Source organism: Protopterus annectens, chromosome 3.part1 (assembly GCF_019279795.1).
Source record: "Protopterus annectens isolate FY-2018-M chromosome 3.part1, PAN1.0, whole genome shotgun sequence".
NCBI lineage: Eukaryota > Metazoa > Chordata > Ceratodontiformes > Protopteridae > Protopterus > Protopterus annectens.
Window position 1 is genome coordinate 7,687,724 of NC_056732.1, and position 18,846 is coordinate 7,706,569.

Here is an 18,846-nt window from a genome sequence, read left to right on the forward strand (position 1 = left end):
ACTACAAAATGAACTGGCACCTCACCTAAGTGTCATGTTTAATCATAACCTCACCTCAGGCTTTGTGCCAACTGAGTGGTGCACAGCTACAGTTATCCCACTCTACAAGGGGGGATCCACCTTGGATCCGGTTAACTGCCGTCCCATCAGTCTGATGAGCCTGATCTGCAAGGGCATGGGATGCATTATCATGGAACTTATAAACAAAGACATTGGCAATCTTCAAACACTGGACCCCACCCAGTTTGGGTTCGTGAAGGGCTGATCTTGTCTCCTGAACCAGATTGACTTATTTGAATCAGTCTCTAGAGCTGTGGATGAGGGTAAGGCGGTCCACACAGCCTATCTGGACCTCGCCAAGGCCTTTGACACCATACCCCACACTGGAATCATAGATAAACTTACTAAGCTGGGCATAAATCCCTATGTCACTTGATGGGTTGCCAACTGGCTTACTGACAGAACCCAGACTGTAAAAGTAGTTGACTCCAAATCCAGCTCCAGACAAGTGACAAGTGGAGTACGTCAGGGTTCAGTACTGGGACCGCTCTTGTTTGGCATCTACTTCTCTGAAGTACAGGCCAACACTAAGAGATTCTGGCTAACAAAGTTTGCAGTTGACTGCAAACTGAGAGCCATTATTGAATCCCCAAATTATGTGGATATTCTACAAAAGGGCCTTACAGAAACAGATGCTTAGTGCCAGAGGCATGGGCTCAAGCTTAATGCCAAGAAATGTATAGTTATCCCCTTTGGAAAAAACACATACCCATGAATTTCCACATAGGTGGCAGTACACTAAACACTGAAAGTGTGATGAGAGACTTAGGGACACAGGTGGACAGTGGTCTCACCTTCGATAACTACATCTCCACAACAGTCAGAAAATCCTTCTGTGTGGCACACCTCATCACTAAGGGCTTTTCATCCAGAAAAAAAGGAGGTCATTGTCCCACTGTACTCATCCCTCATTAGACCTATTATAGTCTACAAGGCCCCATTTTGTATGTACCTCACAAGACATCTGCAACAGCTGGAAAGGCCACAGAAATACCTCACTAAAAGAATCACAGGCCTAAAGCAGATGCCCTATGCTGACCATCTAAAATAACTCCAGCTATACTCTGTGGCATCTCTGCTTAACATACAAGGCCATGTCAAACCCTGAGATGTTGGACATGTTCCACTTAAAGAAATCCCAATTCCCTCAGAGCCACATGCTCCAGAGATCTAAACCTTGTCATCACAATGAACAAAACATGCTGGAGGGATAGGTTCCTGACCCAGAGACTCCCCATACTCTGGAATGGACTGCCTATACATGTCAAGCAGAGTGCCTCTTTGGTCCTCTTCAAAAGGAACCTTGACGATTGGATGGGAGATAGGAAATTCACCCCAGGAATCACGTCAGTCACCCTGCTAGACAGGGATCCAGGGAAGTAAATATTGTGGGAAGAAATATCCAGGGAATTGTTATGGCTAGGCTTGTATAGGCCCTAGGGCTGGTAGCCTAGTATCAACCTATGAACCTATGGATAAGGAGAGAGAGTGGTGTTTTTCTGCCTCTACTGAAATCCAAAGGTAATTGCTATCCTTACAACTTGAAAACAGTTGACAACAGAATACAAAAAAGACTATCAGTGTTCTTTTATTACTAGATTTACTGTGGATCATCAGTTTATCCATGATATTTTAACCAGGAATTGGCAACTTCTTTTGGGACAAGAGTGCTTGTTGGAAATATTTGGGGAGAAGTCCTATATTGTCTACAGGTGGAGGCTAACTATAAAAAAAATGTTGGAATGGAAGGAATCTGTACCCCTAAGTAAAAGCAAAATGGGGACCAAAAAATGTGGGTTGTGCACACAGTGCATTTACATTTTGGGCAAAGTATTTGTAAAGATTAACCACTTTACCATAAAACCAAATGGGCTTTTTAATTGCAACTCTGTAGTGGTAATTTTTGCAGCTATCTGTTCCCAATGTCCTGGGTTTTATATTGGGAAAACTATACATAAATTTAAAGAGAGAATTTATGAGCATACTAGGGACATGAGAAACAGAAACAGCAATGACACTGTATATAGGCATGTAGAATTATATCCAACACACAATTTTTGCTTCTTTGTTGTTGAAGGGGTAAAGAAAGACCTTCTAGGGGAACCTTGGGCAGATTTGGTGGAATTAAAAAAACTTCTTTGGCAAATAAGGCTAAATGCTCAGGTTTTGCCTGGGTTAAATGACACTCATAGTATTGCTAGTATTCTTAGATTGCATTCACATTGTATCCAGTGATGGTACTTAGTTGCTAGGAGATTTTTTGAATGATTTTATTGCATTCACCATTGGTGGAAAATTGTCATGTGATTGATTAATGTTTTTTAAATATGTGGCTTTTGTATGTAACTTTTATTCTGAAGAAGTCTTATGTTACAGGCAGACGAAAGCGCTAAATAAATTCCTTGTTGGGTCTTTGCTTGTGTTGGTGACATTTCTTGGTACAAGGCATTTTTGTTGAGATGGATGAGGTACTATAATGTTAACTTGCTGCTGATCTTCAGGGAAAATGCTAGAAATGTAGAGACGTAAGAATATACATTTTTGTACACATTAGTTTGGTAAGCAACCATAAATCAAGAAAAGAAATTGATATAGACATTAATACAGATAATACGCTACTTGTATTTAGTGAAGTGTATTCTATGAATCGCTCATCATTCTGAAAGCACGCCAATTTATTTTCACTTGCAAAAGGTTTTTGAGAGACTTCTTGGACAGGTTAAATTTTTCAAGTGTCTTTATTTAGTCAGGAATGCAGTTCCAGGTGGCAATTTTAGAGCATGTTCTTTCATTGATGGAGAGAGAGTGAAAGAGGGTCTCATTAATTGGGAACACTCACCTTGCCAAAGTGAATTGAGGGGAGCTTCAGAGCTGACCAGGGGATGTTGCTATTCACATATCCCTCTTATACTAAAGCGTTCCCTGAAATATCTATTAATTGTCATTCAAATCAGTAGATGGAGCCATAGGCAATTGATAGAACCCCTTCCAAAAGCCCCATCACCCAACTTTATGGAATCTTGGAAAATCTACAAAATTCATTCTTGGGGATAACTGCAGCTAGATTAGTTAGTTCCTTACACTTATTTATATTCCCTACTGCCTTATTAAAAATCTGTCTTAAATGATTCAACCTAAAGATGCTACAGTATCTGCTTAGACGTGGAAGCTCCCATCCTCTAAAGCACTTCGGCACTTAGGTGAATATGGATGAAATACACCTATCAGATGCCCCGCATGTATAAAATCATCAATATTTATTTGCAGATGTTTTAAAGCAGGTGGTTGTCCATAATTGGCAGGCTGCACATTTTATGGTGTATAATCATGATGAGAACTGTTTAATTCTACCCATTATTGACTGCAAATTTCTCATTTTGGGAAGTAAACTATTAACTTTTTTCTACTACCTTACTCAGGTTTTCAACTATAGTGATTATTAAAGTCCTACATTCAATTAGTCCTAAGTATTTATATGTTTCCACTTGCAGTAGGATCCTGATATTAATTTTATGTTCTGCGCCACCTCTTCCAAACAATGCAGATTTATTCTGATTGCAAATGGGGCCTGAAGCTTCTCCAAAGTAGTTGAAGATATCCAGGGAACATCTCAATATGAGTTGCATATTTATACTCATTAACACAAATCATTGGCAAAGAGTTGAAAGCTAGTAATTACACCATCTGAATCTTTGTATTCCTGTGGAAAGAGCCGGTCTTGAAATGCTAACTTCTCCATTGTTAGCAGAAAAAGACCTGGTTAAAAAGGTATCCCTGTCTGGTTTCCTGTTCTGTCAGCCGTGGTTGTGAAAGCCTTCCATTCACAAAGACCTTAAAGGATGGCTTTGTGTACAGATCCTTCACCTATCCAATAAATCTCTCTCTGTATTGTCTGTGGTGCAAAACATAAAAAAAAAACACCCAACTTATTCAGTCAAAGGTCTATTTTATATCAGAAAAGACCATTCCCATCTTTCAGTGAAGTGGTTCACAGGTCTGTAGGAAGATATCTAACTAGCTCCCACCAATTATCAGAAGTATTGCTATGTTTTACAAAACCATTCTGCCCTTCCTGTATAGTCTTGGTGAAAGGGAGCCTAATCTGAAAGCCAAAATCTCTGCTAGTATCTTAAGGTTTACATTAAAAAGGGATATTTGTCTATAGTCTGCTAGATAAAGGGATTCTCCTGTGATCTTTGGAAGAACCAACATCTAGTCTTGGTTAAAAGTGAGGAAGAGATTGTTGAGAGCAGTATCTGAGTTAAAAACTAAAGTAAGAACCTTGCATAACCATCCATTATGCTATAGCATTCTGAGAAGCCATCAGGCGATAAGCTTTATTTGGTCTTAGCTTTAACACATTTCTTCAGTGAATTGAATAGATTTGTTTAAATGTTCTTGCCCATCTAGACTAACTGGACACTATTGATCTGTCTGAAAATTCCACATGGTAGGTTTCTGTTGCTGGGCTGCACTATAAAAAGAGACATAATAATTACAGAAGACTTTCCTTATGTCCACCACCCCTTTGATTCCCTCTCTTGAGATGACAGCACTTATCATACAAAGGATCCATTAGTCCATTGTTTAAAAAAGCAAACCATACATTCAGGATCCCTTTCCCATTTAAGCCATGAAAACTGACCCTTCTGTAGTTCTCCTTCCACAATACTAAACTTCAGAACCTGCAGTTCTACATATACTTCTAACTCTGCTTCCTGCAACTGCACTAATTCCTCCCTTGTGCAACTATTTCTAACTGCACAGTTGTTAGCTGTCCCAGCTTTTCCGCTCTCTCTGCTGTTGGTTTTCTCTTCTCTCAAGACCTTCTTGAACTACAATGTCCCCCTTTTCACTTGCTTTACATCCTTTCCACCATAGCCTAGTTAACTGATCATCCCAGGTGTTGTTTTAGCAACCCCCCCAGCTATAATTGACCTAAATTTCCCTCCTTCATCTTTGCTATACTATCTGTCTGTAATTCTTACAGCTTTGTAGGTTTCTTTACATATTTATTTCTGGTGCATCATCAGACATTTCAGTCTCATGAATTGCTGGGGGTGATCTCTACTTTTTAACTTAATTATATAAGAATGAAGTCCATCATACTACCTTGCTTATTGAACTTTTTAAAAAAGGTTAGATTGGTTGCATCCAGATAGGCATCTCTCCAGATATCTGTCCGCTCAAAGGTTTCCATCAAATTCCTTAAAAGTCCTTTGCTTTTCTTATGCTGCTCCATTTTACCAAAAAGATATCTCTCAGAGTCATTATGAACTAAAATAAAATCATCTCTCAGTATGCACAATTGGTTAGGAATCATCACGTTTTGCCAGACCCCAAGAAAATTCTCACAGAAACAAGCATCATTCTGATTAGATGCATAGATGTCCCCTATCACCTTGTTTATTTTCCTTCTCCAAATTAGCCATATCTCATTCCCACTTTCTTTAGTATAATGGGTCTCCAGCTATAAAGATTTGTGGAACATAAGGAGGATTGCTTTTTTTTCCTCCACAATGTTTAAGGTCAGCATAGATATTCCCAAAATCCTAATCCCTAAACTAATTTATATATCATACTTTGAACTTAGTCTCCCTGACAGCAAATAATCTTTGCTCTCCTAACTCTTGTCTGGATTTTGATTCTCCTACTGAGATGTGTATTCCACTCCCTGCATTCCAAGCCATACATTTAAAACTCATTCACCAGAGTCCTCACCAACTTTGAAGTTGTCATAGTTCCTTACAAAAATTCTCACTGCTGAGCCCCCCAGATTTAATACCAGGGTCACTCCCAAGATGGAGCAATTACTAAAACACAATTTACCACAGATAGTAGTCTTTCTCCTGCCTTCATATATCTGCTTGATACTTTACTATCTCTGTGACTATCAATATATATATACATATATATATATATATATATATATATATATATATATATATATATAAAGAAATCTTACCAATGACAAATTTTTTTCTTAGAAACACAAAAAGAAAAATCTAGCAAAGCCAGAATTTCCACAATGTGATACCTTAAACCTCTTGAATCAGAGGCAACATGGGATATATGTAAATTACCCTTTAAGGATATCAGGTGCATCAGCTAAATGGCAATTCTGAATGTCCACGACTTTTTTCTTTTGCTTTTAAGTCTTTTAAGTCCTTATTGTTATTATCCTTAAAGGGTAATTTACATGTATCCCATGTTGCCTCTGATTCAAGAGGTTTAAGGTATCACATATTGGAAATTCTGGCTTTGCTAGATTTTTCTTCTTTTTTGTGGTTTTAACCAATTGGTTTTCTTGTGTGACCTTTTTAAACACTGTTTTAGTTTTCCTTAGAAACAGGACAACACAATTCCTACTTTTCATGATGATGGCCATCTAACCTTCAGGACTGTAGAGCCCTCAGTATCCTAGCTCACTCACCAAGGTTTTTGAAAAAGTAGTTCATTTTATTCCCAGTGCTGTTTTGAAACAGGCGACAAAGTCACAGCATTAATATGACTTTTGCTCTACTTACAGATAGCTAGCTGGCTTAGGAATGGATTATACAAAGGAACCTTATTTTAGGTTACACCAAAAGATTTGACAGTGTATCTCTTCCACTTCATACCTCTAGGCAAAAGGCTTAACACTCCAGCCTGTCTTCTCTTTTTTAAAGTTCTAGCTACGTATCAAGCTTAATTAATTTAAGTTTGGCAAAGCAGCTACTCTGATCTTTATTCAAGAAGGTTCTGTAGTGGGCCCCAGTTATTCTGACATTCAATCACTTGCATCATGCAATTTGCATTAGAGGCATCTCTTATAAAGATAATTAAAGTATTCTGGGAAGTGCAACAAGCACTCTGTCAGAAATGTTGGAGGAACAAATGGCTGTAACTATGGAGATGATTTTTTGGAGCTGGAGCACAGGATCTGAATTGCTGTACATTGTAAGGCCTTACTAAAGTTAATGCTTTTGGTTACTAAAAAAGCAGTTACTAGAAAATGGAAATCAAAATCAGCTGTAATAGAAGTACTGGATTTTGTAAAGAAGATACAAGAACTGGAGGTTGGATTTTTAGAAAAGGGGAAAGTGCAAATTACATAGAATTATATGGAATCTGTGGGAACATTATAAGAAATTTGTGGAAGCAATATATGCAGAATAATGTTGAGGAGGAAGAGGAGTGAAGTTTAAGGGAAGACAAAGACTGAACAATTTATGTAGAAGTGAATGATAATTGTATTTTATATAATGCACAAAAGTGAAACAATGTTAATACATTTTTTTCCTATTATTGTATATGTGTCTATGTCCTAATTGAGAATTTAATAAAGATGTTAAAATAAACCCTTCAATATCATGGTGTCACCGATTTCTTTTTCTCACATTATACAACATAGCATTATATTTTCATAAGACTAGGTTTCTGAGAACAGAAGATTGTTAACTGGGAAGAGCAGATACAATAATATTTAGCAAGCAAACAGAGAATGAGAATATTCTGTCTCTTCCAAATATTCACTGGTGTGACAAATTGCTTTGAGGTTATCCATTCTTGGCAGTTTCTAGCATTAGCATTGATAAAGCACTGGCATTTTGGACTTGAACAAAAATGACTTAGAAAGCAGAATTATGAGAAACTAGGTGCCCTGTACAAAATTAAGAACTATTTTATTCAAAAATTGCCCAGTCAGTTTCACTACCAAAAGTCTTGCACAATATTTTAGGGTTAGCAGACCTTCCAGTCCATGTAATTAGCAAGCTAGAAAAAGGTTGGATTCGTGTGGCTCATTCTGCAAGTGTCTCCTGGTCTAACAGTTATTAGCGTCAGCTCTTCAGCCAACTGGATTGCTGGAAATGGTACATACTGCATGCTAAATAAACTGGGAGTAAACCTGTATGTCACCCACTAGACTGCAAACTGTCTCACAGATATGATGCTGGAAATCAAAATAAGGGAAGTTAACTCCACAAAGGGACCAGTCATCAGTAGAGTAACCTAGGGTTCTGTGTTGGGACCTCACATGTTTGGCATCTATTTCTCTGATGTAAAAAACAACACCAAAGAGCTCTGGAGGACTACGTTTACAGATGGCTGCAAGCTAGGGGCAGTCGCTGAATCCCCAAAATGACTTAAGCATCATGCAAGAGGGTTTTTCTCAAATAAATAACAGGCACCAAAATCACGGACTGAAACTAAATGGCAAAAAAATGCATTATTGTATCCTTTAGGAAGTCAGCTATCCCAGGTAACTACCACATTAGCAATATGCCCATAAGAGCTGACCCAGTTGTTTAGGATTTGGAACTTATCTGGACAGTGACCTAAACTTTGACCAACATGCGTCCATTGTTGTAAGAAAGCAAAGCTTATAAACAAAAGGATCTAGATCTAGGGATGTCATTGCCCCCCTTTACTCAGTTCTCATTAGGCCAGTCATTGAATATAATGCCCTCTTTGGCATGTATCTGACCAGACACATGTGACAACTAAACTGTCCACAGCCGTACCTTACTAAAAGGATGCAAGGCCTAAACAACATGTCCTTCATGGACTGACTTGAAGCCCTGCCACTATACTCAGTATCTTGCAAACTGCTAAGAGGTAACCTGTATTTGGTATACAAGGCATCCTCCAACCCAATACTGATGTATTTACTACACATCAGCAAGTCAAATGGCATCAGAAATACTCAGTATAGGGATCTAAACCTCTTCTGCAACATCAACAGAATGGTTTGGAGGGACAGGTATATCTCACAGATGATACTGTGCCATGGAACAGACTCCCCAGCCAAATAAAACAAAGTTCATCCCCACCCATATTCAAGAGTATCTTGGATCTATGGATGTGAAACTGAAAATCCCCCCCTGGGACTGTCCCATGTACTTCTAATGGACAGTGGTAGCTCCTAAATGCTTCATCCCAAGCATAGGTCCCCTCAAATTATCTATGGTATGATTCCAGTTATTCTCATTAGGGTTAATATATAATTATCGACCATGGGATGGATCAGGCCAATCTCTAACCAAATACGATAGGTTAATTTGAACAATAAAACAGCAATTTGGCTAGGCTTAAAAGGGCTGACAAGTGCAACTATCCTAATACATACCTATGAATCTTTGAACCTATGAAAATGTCTGATAGGCTTATATATGTGAAAAGTACCATTATGTAAAATCTTGCCATAACAGTAGATGTCCTTCTCTTCATTGTTGCAGTATTCTTCATAGAAGGGATGTCCCACCCACAGCAGCCAGACACTCGTCCAGTATGAAAAAGCTTAAAGGAGATCTTATAACGGTACTTCACATATATGCACCCCATACAGAATGTAGGGCATTAAATATATATATATATTTTTTTATTGACATTTGATTACTGGGAAAGTCCCAATGGGGAGAAGTCTTTTTTCAATGCAGGCCTGGTGATAAAAGCTCCAAATTATTGCAAAACATTTTAAGAACAATAATTTTACAATCTTTAAAAATAAAACAAAATATCTACAATTTAAATATTTATAACAAATTAGACATAAAAACATTCCCCAGGATTCAATAAAATCTGTGTAGGCTCCGTGTAGAGCCTACACAGAATATATCCATGTACATGGCCACGGTTCCTCACCAGCAGCCCACCATACATATTAGTTAAGGCGCGCTGCCGAGGGAGATGACAGTAAGATGGATATTGAATCCATGCAAGCATGAGTGTAGAGGTTATCCTGTACTTCTGGACTGTCCAGAAAATATCTGGACAGGTGGTAAGCAAAGGACAGTATTTTATTTTATTTTTTTATTTTTATATGTTGTTTGCATGGTGCAGCTCAGTGATTAGTGATGCTGAGCTGTGCTCATACATATACACCTGACATCTGCTATATGTCTAAAAATAGAAACCGGATGTAATAGATTGTAATTTTTTTTATTTGTCTCTCCCTGTTTATGTGGTGTGGCACGGTGCTAGCGATGCCGGGCTGTGCTTATACATATACACCCGATGTTTACTGCATATCTAAAAATAGAAACTAGATGTAATCAATTATAATGTTTTTTTTTTCGGTCTTTCCCTGTTTGGGCAGAGCGGTGTTGTGCTTAGCAATGCCATCAGACATCTAAAAAAAGAAACCGGATGTGTTTAATCGCTGTAGCTGTATTGTGCTTAGCAATGCACAAACCTGTGCAGCTTCACTGTGCAGTGCTAAGAAGAGTCTTAGTAGTATCTTTAAAGATATACTGCTTCCCTGTACTATCCAAATAGCTAGATAGGATGAGTCATGATTTACAGTATAGTAGGTCCTGGGTTTGAGTCCTGACCAGTCGTATGTTTTACATTTATTGCTGTGAAATGTATCAGGTGACTGAAACATCACTTTAATTTAAAATTAAAAAATTGTTAAATTTAGAAAAGATGCATGATGCTAAGCAAGGCTTAAACATGGTCAGTGGGCTACAATGCTTACTTGTCACTAGCTACACCTAAACATGGCTTGTACGAGTTTGCATGATGCTCAGCTTCGCTGAAAGGGTTTGTGTGAGTTTGCAGAAACCTAAGTGATGCAGCACTTTTTTGAAAGTTACATTATGAAGTGTAAGGGTGGGAAAGCAGCCTATATAAAGTTCAAGAGGCAGAAATTTCACATGATTCACTGGAACCTTCACTTGGCTGTTGATATGACTGGCGATGTTGGAGAGGGAGTGAGAATTTGGACACAGAGGTGGGGTGTGCAGGAGCTCAGAGTGTTTGTTGGACTCCTGGTGAGACAATATGAACCCTCACTACTGTAGGGTGATTACCAGGGTTCACAATGTAAGTCTGAGGCCTGGAATCAGTTGGCTAGGGAACTTACCAGTGCTACTGGTATCACTGGCACTGGTGAGCAGTGTCTCATCACCACTATGATGACCTGAAACAGAGGAAGAGGGGAACCTTGACGCCTGGGTCTAAGAGGTTCTGGCTGGGCAAACCCTACAAATATGTAAGTATGTTTGCTAGTACTTTAGAAATATACAAGCTGAATCTGTGCAAAACTGGTATTCATAATGGTTTGCTTCTCTTTCAAGATCTGCAGACAAGAAGGCTCTCAATGTTCAGTCCCATACAGTGCTCCTGGTCAGGATGAGGCAATAGTGTGGTAAGTAGGGAAACATCAAAGTAATAACTTAATGCATAACATAATCTTATAATAAATTAGTTACAGAGTTTGCAGTCTTAACAGTCAGGTATGGGATATCTGGGACATGTAACATGTTTAGCTTCCATCAGTTGTGGTCTACCAATATTAAGAGTCACTGTTCTGGTCTGCCCATTGTTTGAAATATGCTGTAGGTTGCACTCAAGTAATGGACAGGGTATATGGGTTATCTATTAGATATCTCTCATAGCTATCCATGGCCTGCATGCCATACTTGAAGCAACCTTAATCAATACAATCTAAAGGGTGATGGTGTTTTGATATGTAACATTTTCAAATAAAAAGTGTTCACTATTCCTCTATTAACTGCATGTGTGTTGTAATCAGATACCAGTGAACAGTGAAATGTTCAAGCCTGTGTTCTGCTCATTTTGTCTGAGACAATGCTGTATATTCCACCCAGGTAATTAACATATTATATGGGTAAGGTTCTGAAGTGCTGGACTGCTATTCATATGTCTAAATGGTAGATATTAGGGAACATTTTCAATACGGTTGAACTCAGGAGTGTGCTTCGATAAGTAATTGTTTCAATAAGTGTTCATTATTCCTGTAATCATTGCATGTCTGTTCTAATCTGACACCAGTTGATTGCTAAATGTTAATGAATAAAGAATGTAGCCACAAATGTCTGAAATTAATGTAGTACAATAACCAGAGCAAGGTTCAAGCCTCTGTTCTGCTCATTCTGTTTGACATAATGCTGTATATTCCACTCAGGCAATAAACATGGTATTTGGGTAAGGTAACTGAAGTCCCGGACTGCTATCTGTGTGTCTAAATGCCACATTTAAAGGAACATTATCAATAAAGTTTAAAACAGGATTGTGCTCAGATAACTAGCGTATTCAGCTAAAGTGGTCGTTATTCATGTATTCACTGCATTTGGTTCCCAATGTGATACAATACACAGGTATGCATATGTGTAAATGTAGGGTTTCACACCAAATGCTGCAATAAAAGTCATAAAGGAGAACAGTGTTTTGAAAATTCATGATATTGAAATAAAGTGCACATAATTCCTGCAGTCACTGCTTGTGGGTTCTAATGCCATGGCAGCCAGCTGACAAGCAGCTGTCTAGTGTACTTAGTGTACATGAACATGCCTTTCAACTGTCACACTTTTGAAGAATGTAGTGACTACTGCCCCATATGACTGGCTGTTGATTAGCGGATACATGACATTACTTGGAATGCAATTTATTGGAAATCTGTTTACAGAACATCTTGGTAGTAATGTATGAGCACACTACGTAAAAGAGTTCCCTGCAGTTGTGCCTGTGTACTGGCATTTGTTAGTGCTTGGCCCATACTGTCCCATGCGAACAGGTTGAGAGGTATGTATGTGCAACATCATCAATACAAGAACTGCAATCACTGTACTCACAACTGAAATTGCACATCTGTAGAAGTATGTATTAGTAGTCTGTGTAGTAATATTACCTGCAAAGTTACTAATGGTATGTTTTTCTCTTTCACTCCACCCCTATCTTCTTTAATTTATTAATGTTATTTATTATTACAATTTGATATTAATATAGTATTTGTAACTAACTGTTATGCTGGCCTTATGTATTATTTCATACTGGTTTGCTGTTAATATACTATCCTTATTGTTATTTATTGTTATTTATTGTTGTGTTCCACATAATATTCCTTTATATGTCATTTGATTAATAATATTATCTTCCATTATGTTAATACTAACATTTGTTTGGTTATTTCTTTTGTTAACTTATCTTTATAATTAATTGACTGCAGTGCGAAAAGGTAGGCCAGTTCCTGGCGATCCACCTACCTTGGCTCCCTCAGCTGTGGCACCGCCGGGGGCCTGCACATCTGGGCCACAGCCTGGAGGTGCCCCCTCTGTTGCCTCTGCACTACCTGTGGCATCAGGTAGTTCTGCCCTGCAGGCTGAGGGTGGGCTCCCCTTTGGGAGTGGAGGTGGAGGGGGTGATTTTGTCACCTATGAGGAACTGCCAGGTATGGTGCATGGGTTGCTGCACTGAACTCTTGGTGCATGCCTACACCAGATGGAGAGCATGCTGTCCATCCTGGTGGGGCAGCCTCACCCTGGATGCCAGCATCCACCACTGCCACCACAGGGGCAGAGAAGGAGCAGTGCTAACAGTCCCATGGGTGAGGACTTGAGTTAAACTGCTGCAGTATGTGATACTCATGGGACTGGGGTTCCACAACACCATCCCCATCCAAGGTGTTCAGCCCCTCTTATGTCACACACTGACCCTGTCTGCTGTCTCGTCTTTCTTGTCTGTCTGCAAAAGCTTCCTCACTTATCCAACTTACCTCCCCCATATGTATCTATGTCCCTTCCCCAACATTCCACTCTCACCTTAAACAAAAATGGGCACCTGTCCCCCCAAACAATTTTGTCCCATACATAGCTCTCCATTTCGCACACATGTCCACTGGATACAGGTAATTTGGTCCAATTGGCTTGACAATGCACTTATTTTGTCATCACCCCTCTATGGGGGTGACACTCCAAATTCAGCTAAAAAAAATCTGTGAAAGTGCACAGATGTTGCGGTTGAAGAAATAGATAGCTATGTTTCTATCCTACATGCATCCTGCACATTCTTACCTGTCTTTCACTATATTTTCCCCCCTGTCTGCACCCCATTTCACCACTGTCCTAGTTCCCCATTTTTTTTTCTTTTTGCATGACATTGTATTGTGCACCGCATCACTTAGCTATGCTAAATAGCATCACATTGATATAAGCTTTTGAAAAACAATATTAATCACGTTCAAAAAGTACACCTGCACCCTGTTTCAGATTCAGGACCACCACACCTGCAGAACAGTGGATCAACTCACCAAACCACACAGCTGCTAACTCACACAGCTGTTCCTTTTTTTAAGCATGTTGAATTGATGCTGGGCATCACACCACACCACAGAAATCAGCTAAGAGATTAATAGAAAAATAGCACTGTAATTGGCACGCTAGTACAGAAATACATCACTATAAAGCCACACACATATAAGCTTAGATGTAAGTGAAGTATCTAATAGCAGGTAACCCTGCAATTATATGTACAACATGTAAGAACACACTTATTAAAACATTAATGGTAAATAGGTTTTAACTGGGACACTGGTATACAAGTGAAGTAATCTAAAGCCATACACATAATAATAGATGTGAGTGCAGTATTTCACACTAGTTAGCTGTGTAATGATAACTGCAACATGTAAAAATACGCCTGCTATAGTACTGACTCTGTAGCTCAGTCTGTAAAATGCATTGCAAGCATTGGTTTTTGGTACAGATGGTCCTGGGTTCAATTACAGCTGCATCTAACAATGAAAATACATGTATATGGACATCAACATTATAAACTGTGATATGTATGTCTGTCTCATCACCTATTTATCCTCCCAAAGCAGTACCGTTGGAATGTCTGCATCTAAATAATAGAGGTCATAGGACTACAGGTGGGACCACTCTTATCTAGTCCTAGTACAACACCAGAAAGTGCAGAGAATGTCAGAACATGCTTTAGCCTGAATTCCCAGAGGATTTTGAAGTGTCTACTGAAATTGTGGCCCAGTAATATCACACTGCAGCCCACAATGGTTTGACGGTGATATCACACACAACCACAGCTGCACAAGTAATATACATTTATTGAGGTTGAACTAGAAGCAAGGGTTGCCAGCACACACTGAACAGGGGACTACCATGATATAACATGTGATTTGGCAGTTGTCCAGTGGTGTACCATGATAGTTAATGTACTCCCTACCTTTTTCTAGAACACATCAAGCATTTTGCCTTGTATTGTGTTAAGATACCATTGGCTGACATACTTAACTGAAACACATACCTTAATTCCCAGTGGGATAAATACCCTCAATCCGGCTCTCCCTATATAACAAGGCTACCACAGGTCCCACACTTACCCTTAAAGCTTGTTGTCCTGCAAATTGTTCACCCTTTCTGCCTATGGCTATTGCCTGTAGCATCATCTTCAGCTTCAGCCTGTAGCACACACATTTTTATGTAAAAAGTAGCTGCTACAGACATTCTCTCAACCTTGATGTAGTATCTGTACCCCCAAGTAATTTCCAACCCAACATATTGGAAAAGGGTTGTAATCTACATTGAGGCCTTATATCTTGTTCAGTGGTTGCATGGGGTTGGATGATTATACTGCAAATCAGCTGTGTTGGCTGCAATTATCATTTCAGAGGCACAGATCGTTCAGAGCCAAACACTTGCTAATGAGAACCATGTTAAAAAGCAAACAGCTAGTTAAGGGAATAATTGTATATGAGAGTTACTTTTCAGGCTGAACTCATTGGCACAACATTTACATATCTGTACCTTTCAACACGGGAGTATTGTACTCCATCAGGTATGTAACCATTTTGTTTCCAACATGATGCATATGTGTGAATATACTTAGGGGGATGGGGATTAGTTCTTTAAGCCTTTCTTAGAGTAGTACTGATAACATGTTATTGATCTCCAGATGTGTTACACGTACAGAGGAACTAGAGTACAGAAAGGGTATAATGCTTTGTGTTAATTGGGTACACCAGTCTCCTGGAAATTTCCATTGATAGCGGTTGTAATAATATACTGCTATTTGTTTGTCACTAATGTTTTTATACATTACAGGGGGGTTACACCTAGGGGCCACACTTTAATGGACTCCTGTGTTGGGTGTCTGATCATACATCAGTATTTGTCATGGCACAAACAGGAATAGCTGCCTATTGGTACTATCCTAGTTGCATCCACAACCTTATTATATTTGCATAGTGTTGAATAAACAAAAAAAAATCTATCCTATACTTGTTTCCTGCCTTTCTGAAGCTAGTATAGTCCAGTTTTCAGAGTTTGCTGAATCCAGGAATGTTTTGTAGTTCCTGTGTTGGCCTAAACCTTACTTGGATTGAAGGATGGTTCTCTGTTCACCAGTGAGAGTGGGGAGCTTTGAGCAGCCTCTCTGTCCCTGGAGGAGTGGTTTATTGGCCATTTTGGGCTAATTTATATTTCTTTTATCTTCCTGCTATAAAAACTCACTTTTGTGTTTTTTGCACTTGTATCAGCTCAGCAAGAACCTGCCCAGGTGATCTGCAGAGTCCTACAGCAGCAGAAGGTGAAAAGCGAGACTTTGGTTTGATTTAAGTACTTTTTTGGCTTTTTTCCTGTTAGAAATTGCTAATTCCACCTAAACACTCAGTTTCTAGCATTTATTTGATACAAAAAAGCCTTTTACAACTGTTTAATTGTACTTATTTACTGTTTTGCACCTTAAACTCATTTTTATTGCATTTAAACTGTTTTTACTGTTGTAGGCTACACACTCAAATGCGATAGCTGTTTTTCTGTGTTTTAAAGTGTTTATTTTGTCTTAACTGCCTTAAACTGTAAAAAAACCCCAAAACAAAGCAAAACAAAAAAAAGCTATCCTATACTTGTTTCACACCTTTCTGAAGCTAGTATAGTCCAGTTTTCAGAGTTTGCTGAATCCAAGACTGTTTTGTAGTTCCTGTGTTGGCCCAGACCTTGCTTGGATAGAACAAAGTTTCTCTGTTCACCAGTGAGAGTGGGGAGCTTTGAGCAGCCTATCTGTCCCTGGAGGAGTGGTTTTCAGCTTGGAATTTGTAGTTTATTGGCCATTTAGGTTCATAGGTTCATAGGTAGGTACTAGGCTATCAGCCCAAGGACCTATGTAAGCCTAGCCAACAAGGTTCCCTGGCTTACGCCACTCAAGAAAGTTATTTTCCTGTGCCACTGTTGAGCAGAGACACAGAAGTGATCCCCGGGGTGTATTTCCTATTTCCCATCCATTCATCAAGATTTTTCTTGAAGAGTGCTAATGAAGAACTTTGCTTGACATAGATGGGTAGCCTGTTCCAGAGTATGGTAAGTCTCTGGGACAGGAATCTATCCCTCCAGCATGTCCTGTTTATTGTGGTGACAAGGTTTAGGTCCCTAGAGTGTGTAGCTCAGAGGGATTGGGATTTCTTTAGGTGTAGCATGTCCAACAGCTCTGGGTTTGACAGAGCTTTATATGTTAGGCAGAGATCACCTCGGAGTAGGAGATATGCTACTGAGTAAAGCTGGAGTTTTTTGAGGTGGTCAGTGCAGGACATTTGTTTGAGCCAGTAATCCTCTTTGTGAGGTACTTCTATGGCCTTTCCAGCTGCTGCAGATGTCTTGTGAGGTACATTCCAAAAGGGGCATTGTACTCTATAATGGGTCTAATGAGTGTCGAGTAGAGAGGAACAATGACCTGGATGAGAACCCTTTTATGATGAAGTATCCCATGTAGAAGGACTTCCTGATTACTGTGGCGATGTGACTATCAAAGGAGAGACTACTGTTCACCTGGGTCCCAAGGTATCTTATCACACATTCGGTGTTAAGTAGATTGCTGCCTATGTGGTAGTTCATGGGTACAGAGTTTTTACCAAAGGGAATGACACTGCACTTTTTGGCATTGAGCTTGAGGCCATGGCTCTGACACCAGGCATCTGTCTCAGAGAGGCCCTTCTGTTGGATGTCCACATCATTTGGGGACTTGACTATGGCTCCTAGTTTGTAGTCATCTGTGAACTTTGTTAGCCAGAGGCCTTCTGTGTTAGCCTGCACTTCAGAGAAGTAGATACCAAACAGGAGAAGTCCCCAAATGGAACCCTGTGGTACTCCACTTGTCACTGCTTTGAGGTCATATTTGGAGTCTGCAACTTTTACAGTGTGGGTTCTGTCAGTGAGCCAGTTGGCAACCCATCTTGTGACATAGGGATTTATACCTAGTTTAGGGAGTTTATCTATAATTCCAGAATGGGGGATGGTGTTGAAAGCCTTGGCGAGGTCAAGATAGGCTGTGTGAACCACCTTACCCTCATCTATGGCTTTGGTGACTGCCTCAAAGAAGTCAATCAGGTTCAGGAGGCATGATCTGCCTTTCACAAACCCAAACTGGGTGGGATCCAGAGTTTGGAGGTTACCAATGTCATTGTTTATGAGTTCCATGATGGTACGCTCCATGGCCTTGGAGACCAGGCTTGTCAGGCTAATAGGTCGATAGTTTCCAGGATCAGTGGTGGCTCCCCTTTTGTGGAGTGGGATAAATGTTGCTGTAGACCATTCAGTGGGCACAAAGCCTGATGTGAGGTTATTATTGGACATGGTGCTTAAGTGAGGAGCCAGTTCATTCTGAAGTTTGTGTAAAATGCAGCCTGGGATGATGTCCGGTCTAATGGATGCTGTGTTTCTGGCTTTAGAGAGTGCAGCTTTTACCTGCATAGTTGGGCTTTTTGGGCTAATTTCTATCCCTTTTATCTTCCTGCTATAAAAACTCACTTTTGCATGGTTTTTTGTGCTTGTATTAGCTCAGCAAGATCCTGTCCAGGTGATCTTCAGAGTCCTACAACAGCAGAAGGAGAAAAAAGAGACTTTGGTTTGATTTAAGTACTTTTTTGGCTTGTTTCTTGTTAGAAATTACAAATTACATGTAAATGCTCAGTTTCTAGCATTTATTTGATACAAAAAATCCTTTTACAACTGTTTAATTGTACTTGTTTACTGTTTTGCACATTAAACTCTTTTT